Consider the following 5,990-nt stretch of genomic DNA (forward strand, 5'->3'; position numbering starts at 1 on the left):
AATAGGTTGAGATTGAAAACTAGTATTTCTGAGAATCAATTTAGCTTCATGCTAGGAAAAGTGACTACAGAAATGATTTATCTACTAAGGAAATTAATGAAAAGGTATTGATGTAAATTTAAAGATTTACGTATGATTTTTATTGATTTAAAAAAAAAAGCTTATGATTGTATATTGAGAGAAGTATTTTGGAAGGCATTGGAAAAGAAGGGTGTTTGGGTTGCTTATATTCGAGCTATACAAGACATGTATGAGGGAGCAACAACTAGTATACGAATGCTTAGTGGTGAAACAAAAGATTTTCCTACAAAGATTGGATTACATCAATGATCATCTTTGAGTCCTTATTTATTTGATCTAGTCTTAGATGTTTTGACTGAACATATTCAAGAGAAAATTCCTAAATGCATGCTTTTTGTGAATGATATAGTTCTTATTGTAGAGACAAGAGAAGAAATAAATTTGTTGGGTTTTTGATCGAAGGTTATGAGCATTGCTAGATGAAAATGATGCATCTATAATATTGAAGGAGGGTGCTTAGCTGAGTGCGTGGATTTCTCAAGTACGCAGCAACTGAACTGAATTAATTTCTAGAGAGAAAGAATATGTCCTCAAAGAATCTTTGTTACAAAAAAGAAAAATAGTAGAAATTCACGTTACCCAGAAAAAATTAGCATAGTTCTTGACCGATAATGTGGCTACTTTTTCCCACTTTGATTTTTGGTTAAAGTCCCTCCTATCAAAAGATTTCCTGCTAGTTGCCACCTCACATCTTTTTTAACAAATTTCTTAATATCGTTAATCTCTGTTTAACAATTTTATAAATGAGGGAGTAACAGATCTAACCACAGAAACTTACAGGATCTAAAAAAAAAGGAAAAAAAAAAGTTCAGGGACCTGATTCGAAACTAGAAGAAACTATAAGGATTGGGAGATTAATTTTTCCCCAAAAAAACATGTCAGAATATTTAACAATTTTTGCAATTTTTACCTATTGATGATTTTGCAAGTTAAATGTCTTGAAAATAGTTGAATGTCCGATACGCTAAAAGAGGATTAAAAGAAAAAACTGATGATATCATTATCCATTTCTCTTTCTCTTTCTTTTCTTTTTTGTCACGTTCCTATGATGGTTTGTTTAAGACTTTGTATTATTTGATTTCAAAAGTCAACCTATACATGAAGCTACTGTGAAACAAGAACAATGTCACTAGAGTTTGCTTTGTTTTCTTGGGCTGATGAGTTGTTGCAAGGCAGAAAGGAGGTTGGATTTTATCAACTGGATTGATCTATCACATACTTTTTTTACTCCATTTCTTTTTAATGATACTGTGAAACATATTATTATTATTACTATTACTACAGTAAAATCAAAGAAGGGCTTGAGTCTCGGATTTTCATTTGATGTCATATGAAGTTTCTATGAAACTTCCCAAAATTACACATCTTCCTTTTTCTTTGTTTTTTTATAAGGCAATTTTTTTGCTTGAAAATAAAATATCGGATCAAATGTATCTAGAAAGAAAATAAAATAGGTATATTATATAACTTCAATCAGGAATTCGACCATATTACCTACAAAACCTGAGGAGTCCACAATATAGTGCATTACCAGGCGCTGCCATTTTTATGTCCCTTTTTTCTTCAAGATTAACAATCATTAGTAGTCATTAGATATGTTTCTTGACCTGGATACCACCTCTCTAGGTTTTCTGCTCTCAGGTTCTATGCTACAGCATTGTCAAGAGAAACAAACAGGGTTTGCTGTCCATGCTTCATGAAAAACCTATTCATTAATCATTGGGTAACAAGGGCACTTCTAACTCAAGACAGAATAGAAATCGAGTTCCCCAAAGTTGTAGATTATTGCCTGGCAAAATACTGACAATCACTAAGAGGAACAAACACTTACACAGGACATGAATGTACAGTATCTATAGGTGAAATTTAAAGTGCCACCTGGTACAAAGCGTCAACCATGGATAGAACTCCATTATTGATCCATTTGTGCTTCATATGTCTAGCCTTTGACAACCTACTTTTAAAAATGAAAATCAGCTGCAAGTTAATTCTAACTTGCAGTTGGGTTTAGAAAGCCCAAGATTATTCTCAGCAGCAGAGAACTGATCAGATCCAGAAGACACCCGAACAGAGCAAACAATGAAGATTAATAACAAAGTTAACAAAGATGTCTTTGTTGCATTCAGAATCTCAACTGAAGGAAGCAAAAGGCACATTAATTTCTTGCTTGGTTCATTGATGCCTCCTTGTCATAAAAATCATCAGGGAAAGGACCAGTTACTAAGCCCTTAGAATCAGAATAGTGTAAAGTTCTATGAGCCTTTGCCATCATGATTCATTAACAAAGCTAGCACTTGCCATGCCACCAAAAAGAACCTTGCACTTGTAACAATATAGCAGTCTGTTTGCATTCTGGTCCAACGAAACTAGAAAAAGAAGACAGCCAACATGAATGTCACATCACATTGACTATAATATGGTTGACCTATGAAATGCTCCTTAGTTTCTACTAGAACTAGACTATGATTTTGAATTCTAGAGTTCAAAATAATTCAGATTTCTATATTATGAAAACTATCTGATAAATCTTGCTTACCATGAGTATTTTAAATCCAAATAAATATTCAGATTATTTCAAAAACTTTTAAAGGATAAAATATAAATTATTCAGCAACAAGGTCGTGAAAGTAATTATAGTTAAGTGGCATGATATATGAAACATCATTATTTCCAACATGATTTGAAGTTCTGACATCAACATTAAGAAGTTACAGTTTGGTCGAGTTCCCATTTGAACTTTGAAGGTAAACACACGAAAATCTCCATGTGTGTGTGTGTATATATATATATATATTAGTTCAGATTGTAAAAAATAATAATAAATGAGGTGGTGGAGGAAAAAAAACAAAGGTTCAATGAAAGGAATGCAAGACACTTTAGCATAGAAATGTTCAGATACACTTGAGAAGAGCAAACATTATGAAGATTAATAACATAAAGTCAACAAACATGTTGGTTCTATATTTAGAATCTCAACTGAAGGAAGCAAAAGCAACATTAATTTCCAATCCCTGATCTGCCATTCCTTGCTAGGTTCACTAATGTCTTCCTGTCATAAAAATCATTAGGAGCGGATGGATTGCTGGCCCCTTGGAATTGGAATCATGAAGAACTTCAACAAACATGAACCGCACAATGTAATAACATAGCCGTCTGCTCACATTCTGGTCCATCAAAATTAGAAAAAAGTAAGACTACCTAACATGAATATCACATTAAGTATAATTTGAGTGACCTGTGAAATGCTCATCTGTTTCTACTAGAAATGGATCATGATTCTAAATTCTAGAGTTAATTGAGATTTCCATATTATGAACAAGAATCTGATTAAGTCTGCCATATGCATTTATAATCCCAATAAATATTAAAACTCTGCCAAAAAATTACACTGTAAAGGGCTAGATGGCCTTTAAAAAGGACAATGTATAACTTATTCAGTAACAAGGCCATGAAAGCAGTTATTGCCAAGTGGCATCATACAATACAACACCATTCATTTCAATATGATTTGGATTTCTAACATTAAGAAGTTACATTCTGGTAAAGCTCTTAATTGAAGGCAAACACAAGAGAATCTCCAAAGATATTGATCTAGATTGTAAGGAAAAAATTAAGATAAGCCGAAGATAAATAAATAAATAACCTATCTCCAAGCATTATCACTAAACATCCAGCAATAACCATAAGGAAATGAAGCTATATTCCAATAAGTTAGACCATTGCACATGACAAATGAAATAAATGTGTTTGAAAATTAATTTAAAAAAAACAAGTGAAACAATTACATGTGAAAAAATTATCATCATTTACATAAAACCGGAAAAGCAACAAGACCTCCATATCAATGAAAAAAAAATCCTTAAAAGTAGGAGTAAAAAAGCATAACAAGTTTAGCAAATTATGCACCATGAAGGGAGAAGTAATAACAATATGGAAGAACAAAATTTAGTCCGAGAAAACTTAGTGGTCACTATAAATTCCTAAGGATGCATAAATGACCTACTGCTTTCTTACCAAAGCATAATTATCTAATCAGCAAAAATTGTAGATCTTTGCAGATTAAACTTGTTACATCTTTGCAAACTTAGAAAACGTACTCTGCATGACATCAACTCTAAGGTTGTTGATATCAGTTACCTAGATTTACTCACATCAAGCTCCTCAAGCACTTGTCAGCATTGCACTTAGCTTTCCCTAGACACAGAAGCTTCAAAACCTGCAATACATGATGATATAAAATCAACTCTATCCTATAAAGTTAAAGAAAGAAGTTAACAATTTATAATAAAATAGAAGTAAAACACAGAGCTAGCTAGCATCCACTCAATAATGGCTCAATATTTCAAAATGCACATAATGAAAGCTAGATTAGTTATAGTCATATATGATAATATAGAGAAACTGATTAAAGAAATGTCACTCGTTAAATAGAAATGTGCTAGCTGGTTAACTAAACAGGTATAGCAAACTTAGATTTGCATTCAAACTTTTGTTTTCAATCTCTCAATACCTATGTGAAAGATATTGAGAGACTGATAAATATAAATAATGAAATGATAGAACCTCCACTGAAATGAAGAAGATTAAATGATACCATCATCTTTGAAGTAGATCTGCCAACTTAATATCTGTAAGTATTCTATAATTGTCAAAGTCCTATTATAAGTTGCTGATATGGAGATAAATGGGTTTCTATATATATAAATAAGTGGTCATTCTGCATGATATCTTCTATTATATGAGATAATGTTTTAGTATTCACAGTTACAGACAATAGATTTAATCATAAAACTAGAAAATATAATCCTCTATCTGATACTGATTGAGAAATTTTGCTAGAGTGCTGAAGATTCTGTATCATGATCAAAAGGCTTTTGAACTATGACTGATGACCCTTGTTTAACCATTAAGAGAAGAATTTGATGAGCTTGAATTCCCATTTTATAGCATTGATGAACATATAAAGAGGAATTCAACAATAAAATGGCAGACACCCCCCAATAAAAAAACAAAGAAAGAAAGAAAATACATACACACAACATTAGACAACATTTGAATAGAGAAGACAGAAGATAAGAAGGTATACGCAAATACCCTAAATTAAGGTAAGACATAATCTTCTGAATCCATCTTCATCCTCTAATGATTGACTGTTTGGGAGGAGTGGCTGTACTGTTCTTGGATGTGGTCGGCGTACATTGCCATATATGCCATGAAGTTTGTTGAGTAGCTTCAAGAATCCTTCAAGAAATAGGAGGATAAAGAAAATGGACCACTATGGAAGCTGTAGAACTAACGGTGTTAGAGAGGCAACGGCTGTAACATCCCGAAATTTTAAGACTCGGATTTATAAAAATAAAATAAAATAAAATATCTATAATTAAATTAAAATTTAGAATAATTTAATAGAGGTCCAGAGTTTGAATTTTTCTAAACAAAAGTTTAGTTTTATTTGATTTTTAACTATGGGAAAAAATTACCAAAGTTGACCCGGGCTTTTGTGCAATAATAAAAAATGTTGGGCCATTTCTTGTAATTTTCCCCAAACTTTTAGATCAGCTTTTATAAGGAAAAAGAGACGCAGAAACGCAGAGAAAGGAAAGAAGAACAAAACGCAGAGAGAGAGAGAGAGAGAGAGAGGAGAAAGGGAGGGAGTTAGGCTTGGATCTAGGAGTCTTTGCGACCGTTGCGAGCTTGGCTACACGATAGGTAAACTCCCTACTTCAATCCTCTTTCCTTTCTCTTGATTTTATTCAATTTTTGAAAGAGGAGATTTTTGAATTTTGATCCCAAAGGCTTTATTCTTGTAAGCTTTTATTTCTTTGGATCCTAGGGAGCATGTTGAGTTTCTATATAGTGATCTAATGTTTTGAGTGAATAATTAGATGAAAAGAGGTGTTTTGGGCACA

General features: G+C 32.4%; 1 long non-coding RNA gene across 1 annotated transcript; it reads right to left on the reverse strand.

Moving 5' to 3' along the window:
* Nucleotides 1–2,927: 2,927 nt before the first annotated feature.
* Nucleotides 2,928–5,392, reverse strand: LOC129314912 (uncharacterized). The gene is made up of 3 exons (XR_008594321.1): nucleotides 5,176–5,392; nucleotides 4,233–4,297; nucleotides 2,928–3,245 (listed from the first exon to the last, which is right to left on the reverse strand). It is a non-coding gene; the product is annotated as an uncharacterized LOC129314912 (long non-coding RNA).
* Between the last annotated feature and the right edge of the window lie 598 nt (nucleotides 5,393–5,990).

The sequence above is a fragment of the Prosopis cineraria genome, unplaced genomic scaffold, assembly GCF_029017545.1.
Source record: "Prosopis cineraria cultivar Desert tree isolate PC_DT_omini unplaced genomic scaffold, ASM2901754v1 PC7, whole genome shotgun sequence".
NCBI lineage: Eukaryota > Viridiplantae > Streptophyta > Magnoliopsida > Fabales > Fabaceae > Prosopis > Prosopis cineraria.